Consider the following 15,722-nt stretch of genomic DNA (forward strand, 5'->3'; position numbering starts at 1 on the left):
CTTGAAAAACGTCAGTCAGGTCCTATCATTCTGCTGCTTCCCACCCTCCGACGGTTTTCCGGCACACTTGCAGTGCAGTCAGAAGGCCTCAGCACAGCCTCAAATATCCACGTGATCTATGGTCTGCTCCTTGCGATCTGGTCTCCTCCATTCTCTTCCTCTCCGCCTCTCTTCGGGCCACCCTGGCCTACCTTCTGTTCCTTCACATCTTGCCACACTCAGTTCCACCTCACCCGCTTTGCCGGGTGTGTTCACCCCCCAGATCTTCATGGGGCTTTCTCTCTCATTCATTCACATCTCGTTCAAATGTTACCTTCTTCCTTGGCTCCTTTATCAGAAGTGACTCCTCTTTCCTATGGTACTCCCTATTCTTGAAACTTACTTTATTTTTCTTGCTGCTGTGGCTCGTTACTACTGAAGATCATGTGCACTAGTTATTTATGTATCGATTTTCTTTCCTCCTCCCCAGAATGGAAGTCTTTGCGGGCAGGAACTTGTTCATTGTTGTCATGTCTAGAAGAAGGCCTGGAACATAGGAGGTGTTCAGGACATGTTTGTCAAATCTATGCATGGATTTTTAAAGTGAGGGGTCTTCTCTAGGCCATGGGATTGCATGTCAAGTCACAGGGAGGATCAAGATGGTGTGTGAATCCATGGCAAGGAGTGTGGCGCCTGAGGCCGGGATCAGCTGATTGGTCAGGAAGCCGCATGGCTGGGCAACACTCAGAAAGTACAGAGCTTCCGAGGAATTGTGAGTCAATGTCAGAATCCAAGTGAATGATTATGACAGTGGATAAGAATTCCTAGCACAAAGAAGTTAACATTGAGACACTTTCTCAACTGGGAAGCTTCCTACATGGTTATGCCTGGAACAGGGGTCACAGCGTGGGTCCTGAGGAGGCTCTGAGGTTGAGCTCAGTTCAGAGATGGTAAACAGGGTGATCCAAGGAGGTGGAAGCTAGAAGCCTACCTGCTATGAAGTCATCACCAATCAATCCATTTAATTCTACAGAGTCTGGGGAGAGACTCAGGCCTTCTGAAATTATCTCCTAACACATGACAACTGCCCCTTCCTTGCAGATGCTTTCCCCAAAACCAGTTCACCAGAGGAGATGTCATGGTAGTGATGTTCCCCAAGAGACCAGAGACCAGAGACCAGTGAGTTCTATGGCCCACTTACATCTCATGTTGGGGAACTCCACTGAGCAGCAGGGACCTCTGCACTGGCTGGGAATCCCCACGGCAGCAACAGCCTCTGTGGGGTTGAGCTGCAAGCTACTTTTCAGATTTAGCACATAGCCTTGTGAAGAGACAAAGTTGTTGTTGTTTCTTTCTTTTCTTTTTTTTTTTAAGATTTTATTTATTTATTTGACAGAGAGAGAAACAGTGAGAGAGGGAACACAAGCAGGGGGAGAGGGAGAGGGAGAAGCAGGCTTCCGGCGGAGCAGGGAGCCCGATGTGGGGCTCGATCCCACGACCCTGGGATCATGACCTGAGCCGAAGGCAGACGCTTAACGACAGCCACCCAGGTGCCCCAAGTTGTATTGTTTCTGCTGAGAAACCAAGCCAGCGATGCTGACGTATCTGGGAAATGGGAAGGTTTCTAGAGGTTGGAAGCCAATGTCCAAGCTGGAAGGATGGCTTGTACAGACCTTTGTGTGCCCCCATTCCCAACACTATTTGTACATTTCCAGGATCGACATAGGAAGAAGTACATTGCTGTGTGTTTGTAACTCAGGCCATCATTTGAGGGTAAGTAGCAAAGAGGTTTGGCGTGGCTTTCAGAGGAAGTAAGGTGAAGATTCTTCTCCCCCAGCCTACTAAGTAAACCGCTTAAGCCTTTCATGACTCAGAAACCGCAGACCCCACAGACAACATGCATCTATTCATTCTTGTCTACAAATATTGATGGAGAGCCTATTGTATGACTAACACAGTGCTTGGGTTGAGGATGTAATGGTGAAATAAGATTCACTCCCTCCCCTCAAAAATAGATAATCCCATTCTAGTGTGGAACATTCTGCAACATGAAGGGCCGCGTAATCTAGTAGCAAGGAACATAAGCTGAGTTTTGCCACTCACCAGGCTGTATGATCTTGTACAAGTCACTTCCTTTCTCTGTGTTTCAATTTTCTTGTGTATATTTCAAGGAAATTACCCATGTTATGGGATTGAATGAAATAATGCCTATCAAGTGTTTAGCCCATGTGTCAGTAAATGTGAGCTATGATTCTGGCTATGATTTTATGGGAAGAGTTGGCCAGTAATGCTATGGGGGCACATTTATATATCGAAGTACCATATTTCTGGACAAATGTATTTACATTCAAGGCCAAGCCTAGAAAAAACTTGAGTAATTAGAGATATCTTCTTTTTGTTTCCTGCCCAAGAGCCTCTCTATCTAAATCTGTCTTCTTTCTCCTTTCTGGAAGCCTTGAGTGCCCTGGATCTTTTTCTGATTTTCTCTGTCAACACTTCTCTCAGTGGATTGGCAGATTGGAAGGAATCCAAGCAAGATATGTACATCACATTGTCATTGATTTGAGCATTGCCCTCCCTGGAGGTGTTCACATCTCACCCAAAGAATGACATCATTTCAGGTATCAGTGAAGCTGCCTTTTCTGAAAGTAATGAAAGGGTTTGGTATTTGTGCAGGAAGAGACAGATAGACTGATGGAATCGTCTCCACAACAGACTCATGAACACATGGGAACTTGGTTCACAACAGAGACGGAAATACAAATCTACAGAGAGAGGAAGAATTAGTTCAAGTGCCGGGATGATTGATGGAAACAGGAAATCCCTACCTCACACTTTAGATGCAAGTAAATTCCAGATGGAATTAAGATGTACATATGAAAGGGAAAGGTTAAAACTTTAAGGAGGAAATATAGGGAACTTTTAAACATAGGGGTTTATGTTTCAAAAGGCACACACCAAAAGGAAGAGGTTTTAAAATATTATATTAAAATATAATATTATAATAATAATATTATATTAAAATATTACACTTCTGTACCAACAAAGACACAACAAACAAAGTTAAAGTACAAGCTTGAGACTGAAAAAATATAATGCTTATAATCAACAAAGAATTTTTAATAAAATTTATTTTTAAAAAGTCGTATGACTTACTAAGAAAAGATAATCTAAGAAAAATGGACAGATAATATGAACTGGACACTCAGAAAAAGAAACTCAATCTCACTAATAACAAGGGAAATTCAAATTAAAACCATAGTGTGATACTATTTTATACCCATGAGCCTGGCCAAAATGATATTATCTGATAAAACCAGTTTTGATGAGGCTCTGGGGAAACACACCTCACATATTGCTGGTTAGAGTGCAAGTTGAGAATACTACTCTAGAGATCACATTGGCAATATCTCTCAAAAGTGAAGAAGTGCATATCCCAAGACCCAGAAATTCTACTTGTAAGTGCATATCCTAGAAAATGTCTTACACATGTATACAAAGTAACAGGCACAAGAATGATCATTGCATCATTGTAAAGACAAAAAGCTGGAATGAATTAATGCCCATCCAGAACAGGGTAGACAAGTAAGTTGTGAATTAGTCATACAATGCAATCTTATGCAGCAGTTACAATGAATGAGATAGAGCTACATGTACCAATATGGATCAATCTCTGAGAGATGACAGTGGCATGCAAATAACAAACTATAGAAGGGTTTGAATTATATGATACCATTTAGATAAAAATATGAAAAGACACCAAACTTTACATTGTTCACATTATATATTTATACTATATGTTACATTATACTATGTACTTATTATATATTTATGTATAATATATGTCGCTTATATGTATTTATTATATAGGTACACCTAAATCATATTTTTTAAAAAAAACACGTATATCTTGTTTGTGTAAAAATACATAGAAAGTATGAAATATGAGCATGGGCAGAACAGATACCAACTGGAGGACAGTCTGGAGATGGAAAGAGAAGAGGATCGTAGTGGTTTGTGAGGGGGGCTTCAATGAGATTTGAAGAAAATAGGATAAAATGCTATTATTAAATCTAGGCTGTTGATAGTAATACACAGATGTTTATGCTTTCCCATATGTTTGGCATTTTAAAATTAAAAGAACGGGTTCCCTTTTTTTTTTAAGATTTTATTTATTTGACAGAGAGACAAAGCGAGAGAAGGAACACAAGCACGGGGAGCGGGAGAGGGAGAAGCAGGCTTCCTGCTGAGCAGGGAGCCAGATGCGGGACTCGATCCCAGAACCCTGGGATCATGACCTGAGCCGAAGGCAGACACTCAAGGACTGAGCCACCCAGGCGCCCCTGGGTTCCCTTTCTTGATGCTGAGGCTGTCCTTCCTTATGGCTTTCCCAGTTAGGTCTCTGAAAAGATAGTGTGTAATGGGACCTGTTAATTCCCTAGAGTGCCTTCTGGATTTGTAGTACCTGGTTTCAGTCTGCATCATGCTCTCTTTGGAGAAAGGGCTCACCTACAGCAGGGATGCCGTGTATAGGTGAGCAATCCTTTCGCTTCCCAAAGGTGCTGGCCAAATGGGGTCCGAACCGCAGTCCCTGCTCTGCTCCCTGAGCAATGCCCCTCGATACGGGACTGCACATCTTGCACATTTGCACCCATCCAGAGTAGGCACCACCTGCTAATTCAGGAGCCTGCATAATCTGACCGCATAGTAGGCATCTCCTTTTTGTATCTGCACAAAGGCACACTCTAGAGGAATCGCAGACCTGACCTAGGAGCTCAAGGCCACACCCAGGGTTTCCCAGCCTTACCAAGGTAAGGATTAACCCATTCTTGAGAAGAAGGTTGAAAACATGCTTCTGCTGCATGGGACGGCCAGCCAGAGAGGGGAGGAGGATCCGACTTGCTCACTAGTCCCTACCTCAGTTTTGAGCGAGCACCAGTTTTCTCAGCATTCCCTAAACCCACAGCTCGAGGGAGCCAACCAGGTCCTGTGCACCTGCACCCTCCTAACCAAGAAGCACCCACATGAAGCTCACTTGACAAATTCTTTTATAAATTTGTGGGCATTTTCAGATGAGCTTGAATGGGAAAGCATGATTGATGTTCAATGAATTAGACCTTCACTGGAAAGAGTAACAGGCGACAGCAGCTATTTGAGGTGAATTGTTCTGATTTAATTTATTTTACCTGGTGTGTTTACTAAGTGTCTGCTTTACTAGTTATTGAGTACAAAATAAACAGGTACTTATATTCTATGCTCCAAAAGCTGCAACAAATCCTTTAAATTTTGTATTGATACTGCTTTGAAGATGATAGTTATTGGATTGATATAGTTGAATCCTTCTGCCTATATAAAGATATAGCTATAACTTAAAGTCAAAATAGTCCAGATTCTACAAAGTATCAGATTCATCACTGGCCCATTTTTCCTTTCAACTGATCATCCAAAAGACATCTGTTGAGTGCCCACTATGTGTGAGGTGCTAAGCATAGAAGATTGAATAATAAATTGTTTCTTTTCTCAAGAAAGTCACATACTCAGAGAATTACACTCCAGTGTTTTTTTTTTTTTAAGATTTTATTTATTTGACAGAGAGAGAGAGGGAGAGAGCACAAACAGGAGGAGTGGCAGGCAGAGGGAGAAGCAGGCTCCCCGCTGAGCAAGGATCCTGATGCAGGGCTTGATCCCAGGACCCTGGGATCATGACCTGAGCTGAAGACAGATGCTTAACCGACTGAGCCACCCAGGTGCCCACACTCCAGTGTTTTAAGAACAGTAAGAGAAGGGAATCCAGAAGACTGTGGGATGTCTAACTCAGCAGCTAGGGAGGGTATGTGTTTGAGTCAGGGAAGACTTCCTGGTGGAGGTGATGTCTGAGCTGGACTAGAGTCTGCAGTGGGGAAGGCATTCCAGGAAGAGGAGGCAGCCTGATCAAAGGCACTGTATGTGGCATCTATTGGTTTTTTTGTCCACCCAGGTGCCATTTTCCTTTTCCTCATGACCCCTTGGCAACTCACCCTCCTCTATTGAGAGCAGTCTTGGTGGAGCTGTCTGTCAAGGGACCCTGAGATCCAAGTCCATGGCAGTTGAGCCAAGCTAGGCCCATTGAATTCTCTCACCCAGGAATTTTACTCTTTAGGCCAGTTATTGCAACAAAGGAAAGTGGGTTCCTTGCAGAACCCTAAAAAGAAAGTTCATATTTCCTACCTGGATCCCAGACTTACTCTGTTTCTTAACTTTGTCATGCTTGAGTCTTTAGTTTTTCCTTCAATTCTGTAAGCTCTCTCATATCCTTACAATAAAATCTGTTTTGCTTGCTATCCAAAATCAGTGTCTGTTGCTTATAACTGAAAAACCCTAACTGATACAGGAAAAAAAAATCAGTGGTGGAAGCTATTAGTAGAATTCTAGGAAGTCTACTTTTTATTTGCCAGAACTCCTTAAGGAAAATTTCCAGATCCTTCAGAGGTAAAAAAGAGAGAAAGAGAAGAAGGAAGGAAGGAAGGAAGGAAGGAAGGAAGGAAGGAAAGAAAGAAAGAAAGAAAGAAAGAAAGAAAGAAAGAAAGAAAGAAAGAAAGAAGAAAGAAAGAAAGAAAGAAAGAAAGAAAGAAAGAAAGAAAGAAAGAAAGAAAGAAAGAAAGAAAGAAAGAGAAAGAAAAAGAAAGAGAGAGAAGGGGGATGGAGGGAGAGAGAGAAAGAAAGAGAGAGAGAAGGGAAGACAGGCAGATTTCTCTCTCTTGCCATGGGCATCTTCCCAGGTAGTGTGATGGGAAGGCACATTCCTGAGAATGGCTGGGTTTGCAGGGAGGACCCCATCGGCCTCATTTAACCTTCTGCCACTGGCCAGCCTCAGTGTCTCCTTCCCCGTAGTACCTGTTACATACAACACTCAGAAGAAAAGGAAGCGTCTGCTTCTGTTTCACACAGAACCCAGCTGGAATCTGCCAGAGACTGCCCTGCCTCCGTAGACAGTTTACCTGGTTGGCCCTCGGGGCAAAAATGTGGATGACAAAGAGCCAGGGATGTCAGATTTTGAGCCTGCTGCTGGCTGAGTTTCTTAGCTTCTAGCCCATAAGCCCAAGGTCTATCCTGACATGGAAACAATTAAAAGCTCTGGCTTTTTCATTGTATTGTAATTACTGCAACATCTCTGGTACAAATTATGACTCACTTACTGTTCTAGGCAGTTAGCATCTGGACTGCCACCAAGGCAACCCTTTGTAGGTTGCAGACTGGTATCACTCGGTGCCCTCAGAAAGCTCCTAAGAAAGAGGCTTTGCTCAAGGCAGGAATGGGGGGAGGGGTCTACTTTTGTCATAGATGAGGCATTTCACTGAAAATACCTGGGCCCTCATACCCCCTGGAATATTTTTTTTTATTAACATATAATGTATTATTTGTTGACACCACCTGGAATGTTATTGGTAGTTACAAGGCTTTATTGTTGTTTTCATTATTGAGTATATTGTTATTATCAGACTTTATCTGCAAAATGATCATGGTAGTTTAGCTTGTGGGGAAGTACCTTATGAATTTATGTGGATTTTTTTTACTTAAATCACATTTTTGCTTTCTTTACCATTTCTCTGTTGGAGGCAGCCAACGGAGGATTTCCTTTGGCAGGTGTGTAGAATGTAGTGTCTAAAAGAAATCAATCATAAGTTTTGTAGCAGTTCCGGGAGGGTCAGGATTTTATCTCTTCTGATAAGTACTTGTTCAAATACTCTGAGGTTTCCTCAAGTAGCAGTCACAAATTTTGCCAGTGATAAAAATCCAGGCTTGACCTGGCTTCAGCGCAATGGAGAATTTACGGTCTCTGGCCATTGAAAACTCAGATGCTGATTTCGCTTATGACTTGATTTGGAGTTGAAATTTCTTTCATCTTGATCCTGCCCCTTCCTGTGTCAGACTTTTTCCCAGGTTCCACCTCATACCCCCAGAAACTCCAGGTTTATCCCATCACAAGGCCAACCCCATCAGAGAAGAGCAAAGATTTTGACCCAGAGTTTCTTGTCAAATCCCTGAAATTCACCAGAAGAAACCAACTTAGGTCACATGCACACTCCCGAATGAATCTCTGTGACCCGAGAGAGGGCCATGATCCCATTGGTTTAAGCATATAAGGTGTGGTTGGAATCCCACAGCCCGTGGGGCTGAGAATCAGGGAAGATGCCCCACTACAAGCAAATCCCACCTCCACATAAATAATCCCAATAAATCAGGGCCTTTGCAGGAGGAGAGGGGAAAGTTTCTGGAGAGCAAAATTGCACATGTCCATCACAGCTCTGAAGTCTGTGCACCTCCAAATGTAGTCTGAAGACCCCAAGGATGGCAGAGGGAGTGGGGCCTCTGCCCTGAAGGGTTGCCCTCATTTCTTTCAGTTAACTCCCAAAATTCCTGAATTCTTCTAAACCCAGAAATCCGTGGAGAGCAGTCACAGACAGAACCCTGGTGGGGGGGGGGGTTGGTAGGGGGAATGAACTAATGCATAATCAGAAGGTTTTCCTGAAAGATAAGATCTTCCAACTACTTGCAAATCTCCCCAGAGCATCCAAAACGGAGTTTAAATATTTATTTTCTTTGAAGGAATTTTGAGAGAGAGAATTATGCAATCTAATGACTTTTTAAATAAGCTCCTGAAAACAACTAACTTGCCTCCTGTGGACCAAAGATCTACTCCAGGCCAGACTCCATACTAGATGCTTGGTTAATTATTTCCCACAGCAGCCCTTTGGGGAAAATACCATCATCTCTTTTATAATCTAGATGAAGAAACTGGAGGTCAGAGAATTTCAGCAAGTTTTTGGGCCCAGCCAGGATGTAAGCCACCCCCCATTCGAACTCTGAGCCCCAGGCATTGCCCCTCCTCTGTGAGATTAGACATGATCGAGGAAATCCATCTCCTTTCCCTACCAGAGCAACAGGGATGAGAAAATCTCTCTGTGCTGTTAGGATGCATTTGTATACTTTTTGTAGTTAGGAAAGCAAGAATAGTCCTGAACAATTCTAGGGCAACAGCTGGCTTTGGGCCACTGGGAGTGGAGGGAAAAATGCTTTGTAGTAGACTCTTATGGGAAGTTTTGAGTGGAGGAGAATATGATTTCCCAGGCCTCTTATCAGACTCAGCTCCTGCCCCAGGTTGTGCACAAACTGCAGTCAGTGCCCACAAGAGCGCCGGAGGTCAGCATTAGCGGACCCCAGAGGGCTCCCCACCTGCCTAGCAGCTACTCCCAAGCACTAATGAAATGATGCATCAAAAACCTGCCCTGACTCACTCCTGGAGTCTGTCCACACCAGCCTCTGCCACCCCCGCTCCACAGAGACCACACTTACTAAGATCACTGAAGATCCTCTTGCTCCTAAACCCACGCGGAAATTCTTCTTTGTGACTCTTTCTGGTCTCCGTGGTGCTTGATCCAATGAATGGGCCACTTCTATGCTCTATATCCTCTGCAGCAAAGCAATAGCATCACTGCTGGGCTGTCTTCTCTTCCAGGTCGTTTCTAAGACATTTCTTAGAATTGGCAGGAGATCCTAAGTATTCCGTCCGGGGTTGGTGACCGTTTTAATGACAGACCAAGACCCCGAGCAGTTCTAGTTGTCTCTGTGTGTTCCGCAGGAAGGAAATGCCACTCAATAGGTTCGAATCTCAAATCTTGAGATTCTTAAAAACGACCTGACTTTTGCATGAAGGACATCCAACAAGAGCACCAGACACACAAATCGAGGATCCTCTCTGCCCATGGCAAACCTGCTATAGAAACATGTTTATCACATATTTTGAACTTTGATGTACAGATTTTTGTCATCAATGTAAGGCAAGCACAGTACATCTTTCCTCATTTAAATAGAATTTAATAAGGATGTAGTTAAACAGGTGCTGGGAGGCTGAAAATATACAAAAGGGAATACTAAAGTATCTCAGAATCGTGGCTACAGAAAGTAGCTAAGGGAACCCAAGGAAGAGGCTGGGGTGATTAAGAATCTAGAAGCTCCATGGAGCCTTCAAATGGAAGTGATTCAAAGTAAAACAAAACAAAAGCCCCACTAAACTAAAACAAACAAAACCCGTTAGTTCTAATTCTATATGTTATGCTCGACACAATGCATTAAAACTGTGACATGCACACTTATCAAGTCTAGAACTTACCACAGCCCCTTTAGTTTTATTTTTATTGTCTGAAATCCTCCAACGATTCAATGTCACTTTTTCTCTTTGGGATCATTAATTTTCAGGGTTAGATAGAGATCAATAGTCATAGTTTGAAATTGGCATTTTTGGAGGAGAAATATGTTGTGCCACTGTACGTAGATTGGATGGTGCCCCAGTTAAGAAAATGGTGTGCTCTTTCATGGTTGTGTTCATCGACAGTACCCTGAGCATTATTTTATTCTGTTGTGAAGATTCTGACAGTCTCTTGTAGTATCTTATCTATCACCGAGTTTTCTTTCCTCTCCTTTCATATTGGGTCTCTGGAGTGGAACTTTATTTAAAAGGCTCTGACATGAGAAAGAATAGCCATGGCCAGGCCATTCTTTAGCACCAGGGAAAGTGGCCAGATGGTCAAACACCCAAGTCAAGGACTCAGTCTAGTGCCTGTGCAGCCAGGGTGTGGCTTTCAAAGTAATCAGCTTCATTTGGGGGACTATATGACAATGGATATTTTGATCTTACAAAACCTTGGGCAAAGTCAGCAGTCACTTCTCTGAGCACGGCTACTGCCTGAGGCCTGGCTCAGAAGGAGGCAGCCCTCAGAGTCACCCATCTGGAAGGGAGAAATTCATTTTATTTATTTGTCCTTTCAATAAATATTTGTTAAGTACCAATAATGTGCCAGTTGCTATAAATACAGCAATAAACAAAACTGATAAAAATCCCTGCCCTCATAGAAATTATATTTATGTTTATGTATGCATGAATAGACAATAAAAAAATTAACCAGGGCATTCTCTATCTATCTATCTCTCTATCTCTTAGGTGGTGAAAATATTACGAAGAAAATAGACCAGGAAATTTTGAGCCAAGGTATGTGTATGGGGGAGAGTTGCCATTTTAAATGGAGTGGCCAGGGAAGGCATCACTGGCAAGGTGACATTTGATTAGAGACCTGAAGGAGGGACAGGAATAACCCATGCAGATATTTGGGGAACAGCAAATGCCAAGTCTCTGGGGCAGAAGCATGCTTGATGGACCAGCAAAACGGCCGGGGTGGCTCTAGCCAAATGGTTGGAGGAGAGTGGTGGGAACTGAGTTCAGAGAGGTAGCAAGGACCAGATCGTCCAGAGCAAAAACTCTTACTCAGGGCCTGCTAAGTATTGTTATTTAATGTAATAAAGAACCTCATGTATTAACATATCACAAATTTGGACTTATTTAATTTTTGTTCACTGTATTTCAGTATAGTTGGTTTCTTTTTTAACCCTATGTCTTTTATTTTATGCACTTAAAAATGTTATTTTGAGAAGGAATATATAGACTTCAACTGTCTGCCAAAGAGATTCACATCTACAAAGAAGGTTCAGAATTCTGGATGCAGGGCTTTTAAGCTACTATGGGACTTCAGCTTTTACTCTGAGAGAGATAATGAATGTTTACTCTGGCTGCCATGGTGAGTATAGACTAAAGATGGACCAGGTTGGGATCAGGGGATAAGTTAGGAAGCTAGGAATGTAATTCAGGCAAGATGTGATGGCCGCTTGAACCAGAGTAGTAGCAATGGAGGTAATGGGAAGAGGACACAACCCAGAGAGATTTTAAAGGCAAAGCTAACCGGGTTTGCTGATGGATTAGATATGAACATGGGTCGGGGACGGGGGGGTCGGGGGGAAGGAATCAAAGATGACCATGAGTTTTTTGTCCTGAGCAACTGGAAGGATGAAGTTGCTTTCATCTGAGGTAGGGAAGTGTGCAGGGGAGCCAGGGAGGAGGTTGGGGAAGATCAGATTTAGTTTTTGGATATCTTATGTTTGAAATGCCTGCTGCATATCCAAGTGGAAATGTCATACAGGTAGCTAGAAGTAGAAATCTGGAAGTGTGGGGGGCAGTCCAGACTGGAATTGCAAAGTTGGGAATCATCAGTCTATACCTGCAGTTAAAGCTATGTGACCAGATGAGACTGTTATCCTAGAAAGGGGTACCCGTAGAAAAGAGACGAGTTTTGATGGCTGTTACCATCAGGGGGTGACCTAATGTTTAGGATTTGCAAGGAAGAGAAGGAATCAGCCAGGGAGAGCAGCCAGTGATTCAGGAGGGAAGTAGGGGGTTTGATGTCCCTGAACCCAAGGGAAGAAAATGTCAAAGAGGAATTATTACCTGTTACATGCAGTTGATAGGTCAAGTAACATGAGGCCTGAGTTGACTGTGGATTTAGCAACTTTGAACTCACTGGTGACCTAGAAGAGATTTTTAGCCAAATGACTGGAACAAAAGTCCTATTGGAATGTGTTCAAGAAAGAATAAGGAGAGGGAAATTGCAAACAATGGGAAGAGGAAACTCCTTTCAGGTATTTCCCTCAAAGGGAAACAGAATATTCAGATGATAGCTGGAGGGGGATATGAGGATCAAAATTTTTTTGTTTTTTTTTTTTTGTTTTTTTGAGATGGGGGAACTTTCAACATATGTGGACACTGATAGGAATGATTTTAAAAAGAGGTCACGTGGATTACTGAGGTAAGATGGAGGCCATAATCAAAGCAATGTCTTCGGGTAGACAAGACTGGTAACAACTAGAGGGAGACCAGAGGCCCTTAAACAGGACCTGAAGAGTTCTCCTATAGTCACAGGTGGGAAGGTGGAGAATAAGGGCAGACTATTACAGGGAGAAGTGGTATTGAAACATGTGGAATTTCTCTTCTGATTTCCACCATTTTCTTAAGAGAAATAAGAAGAATGGTAATCAACTATAAATGAGAATGGATAGGGAGAAGAGGTCAGAGATTTGAAAAGCGAGCGAAAGTGTTGCATGGTTGTCTAGCATTGTGGAAGAGTGAATGGAACAGCAAGATGCAGTAGGATTGCCAAGCAGCATTCAGGGCCCCCTTGGTATTAGTTAGATTCATCTTAAATGCTTAAGTTAGCATTTAAGATGAATCTATTCAAAATGTTATATTTTTCTTCAGTTATATTCAACTCTTTGGGTACAGGTCTGAAGTAGGTAGGGAGTTAGATTCAGTCAAGATTGGGTTTTGTCATGTAAGTAAGTTAAAGGGAGGACAGAGCAAGAGAACTGAGGGTAGATCCAAGGCAATAACTGATTAACGATGGAATTTAAGTAAAGGAATGAGTGTGTGAAGGAGGTTGGGGTGGTAAAAAGGTAGAACCCAGTAGATTATTGGTTCTAGTGCAGTGGAACAATTTTCAGAGTTAAAGCACTAGAGGGAGAGAGCTGGAAAAATAGGAGGTAAGGGACAGAGAGTAGGATAGTTAAAATAGAGATTACGGAAGCGTTGCAGCTATTGGTAAGGACTGCGTTAAAGTATGGCCTTGAGAAAGCGGATCTAAGTGAGGGTGGAGGGTAAGATCATCGGAGGGAAGGAGGTCAAGGAACTAAGAGTCCAGCCTCTTAGAAAGATCATCTACTTAGATATTGAATAGGTCAGGAATAATGTTGACACAGATAATAATTAAGCCTGGAGATCGACCTTTATGAAATAGGAGTGGTGGTACCCATGGGTTTTTAGATGTCTACAACAAGTAGATGAGTACGAGGCGTTGTCTAAGAGTATATGGTTTAAAGCTGGGGTCTGGGATAGTGATCTTCTCTTTGCCGGGGTCAAGGCAAGAACACAAACTCTCCTCAACTCTGTCTCTGGGCGCGCTCTTCATCGAGTAGGTAGATGGCAGAGGCATATAAAATTATCCTTGTCTTTTTTTATCAGGCAGATTTTATATTTTTGTCTCCATTTTGGTGGTTTATCTGGTTTTCATCATTCACTAGGGTGACAGACACTCTTTGTGAGTGATAGTGAGGGTTGACCTAACTTTTCTGCATAACTCCCTTTTACCTAGTCACCTTCTAGCTCGTGGTGGTTATGTGACACCATTCTGGCCAACGGAAACCAAGCAGAAGTAATTGAGTGAGGTTTCTGAGAAAGTTTTTCCTTTACTGAGAAAAAGAGATGGACTCAGTAGCCATTTCCCTTTTACTCTTTGCCCTTCCTTCTTCTTTTCCTTTCTGCAAAGCAGCCCCAAGGTGCAGCAATCATCTTGTAACCATGAGTTACAAGTGGCAGAACAGAAAGATAGTAAGAGTGTGGGTTCCTGATTCCATTGTCGAAGCACTGCCTCTGCCCTAACTTGTACTTCTGGGGTTCTTGTCATGTGAGACAAATAAATCCCTCTTCCTTAAAGTCAGCACATTAGGTTGGTTTCTTCATTTGCAACTTATTGCTTCCCTAACTCATAAAGCTACTTTCTTATGAAGATAGAAATGCTAGTTGGTTGGATTTAAGAGGGAATTTCACAGACTTATTTGTAAGTCACTTTATTTGGATAACATCTGTCAACCAAAAATGTTTGCTTGACTCTACCTCTTCTTCACGTTACTGCCTTATCCTCGTTCCTCATGTCAGTGTCGGATTTCTTGTATGAGTAGCCCACCCATGCTTCCTCCACTCCTTTGTGATCCACCATGAATCACGCCTCTAGAGCTGATCTCTAGATAACTTCCACAGAAACTATTGTAACTAACATTACTGATGATCCCTGTGGCATCTTTTTTGAATTTTACCCCCCCTGAAAACTTTGTTGGCTCAGCTGGCCATTTCCTCCTCCTCCTCCTCTTCCTCCATGGGCTTCTGCAATACCACTCTCCCCTGGAAGTTCTCAACTTCTGAATTATTTTCTTGAGCCCTTTCTTAGCTCTTTGTCATCTGCCAAACTCTCACTGTTTATTCTCTAGTATACTCCCCTTGGACGTCTCCACCTATTTTCTCCCCACCCTCATCTTCTTTTCTTTCACTCTCTGGGTTTTCCCAGGATGTTTTGGGGCACTAACAGGTCTCTAGGTGCTTTCAAGAGGTCAGCAATTTATAAATTTATCATTTCATTCCAGACATCTCACTAGAGCTTTAGATGCCTATTTTTAACTGCTTCCAGAACACCTTGCTTCAAATATTACTTTATCAAAATTGGATTTAATCATGCTTTCCAGAAATCCTACCTATTCTTTCTTATTTTGTTTCTTCTGTCACCACCATTCATTCAAGTGCCCAAGCAAGGAACTTTGAAGGCAACTTCAACTCTACTTTCTCCCCCCACCCCCATTTTTCATATCCAATTAGTGAATAGTTCTATTAATTGTCCCTTGGAAATATTTCTCAGACATCTTTTCTCTTCTCCATCCTCATCACCTCTGCCTCTGTTTAGGAACTGCCTTACCTTTATACCCTCCCTTGGCTCACTTCCAGTAGAGAAGGTTTTCTTTTGTATTTCGCCATCCTTATGAAGAGCCATCCTCAACCTTTAGAAAAGAGATCAGTCCTTTCTCCAACTTGCTCATCTACTAAGACAAAAAGACCTGTGATTAATGGCAGCACACAGTAACATGAGACTCTTTTTAGTTGGAGCCCTTTCCAGCTTTGGGCCATCCAGTTTTTATAAGAGTTCAGCCCAGAAAAGCAATATGAAGGGAGGATGGCTTGAAGATGAAATTTAACCCTGTATCAAACCAGATCTGCAGAGAGCTAGCCAAAAAGAGATGATCAGGGATGTTACTCATGACTTCACAGAGACCTCCTTTCA

The 15,722-nt window shown here is 42.5% G+C and overlaps 1 long non-coding RNA gene across 3 annotated transcripts; it reads left to right on the forward strand.

Moving 5' to 3' along the window:
- The first annotated feature begins 828 nt into the window (after nucleotides 1-828).
- On the forward strand, nucleotides 829-11,064 carry LOC112807480 (uncharacterized). Of its 3 annotated transcripts, XR_012376234.1 has the most exons (5): nucleotides 829-929; nucleotides 1,081-1,158; nucleotides 1,695-1,752; nucleotides 2,433-2,600; nucleotides 10,958-11,064. It is a non-coding gene; the product is annotated as an uncharacterized lncRNA (long non-coding RNA). The 3 variants fall into 3 exon arrangements; XR_003204090.2 differs by lacking the exon at nucleotides 2,433-2,600 and having other exon boundaries at nucleotides 10,958-11,059; XR_012376235.1 differs by lacking the exons at nucleotides 2,433-2,600; nucleotides 10,958-11,064 and adding an exon at nucleotides 2,656-2,958.
- Nucleotides 11,065-15,722: the final 4,658 nt, after the last annotated feature.

The sequence above is a fragment of the Callorhinus ursinus genome, unplaced genomic scaffold (genome assembly GCF_003265705.2).
Source record: "Callorhinus ursinus isolate GAN/ISIS: 27379988/994484 unplaced genomic scaffold, GSC_fseal_2.0 scaffold69, whole genome shotgun sequence".
NCBI classification, from domain to species: Eukaryota; Metazoa; Chordata; class Mammalia; order Carnivora; family Otariidae; genus Callorhinus; species Callorhinus ursinus.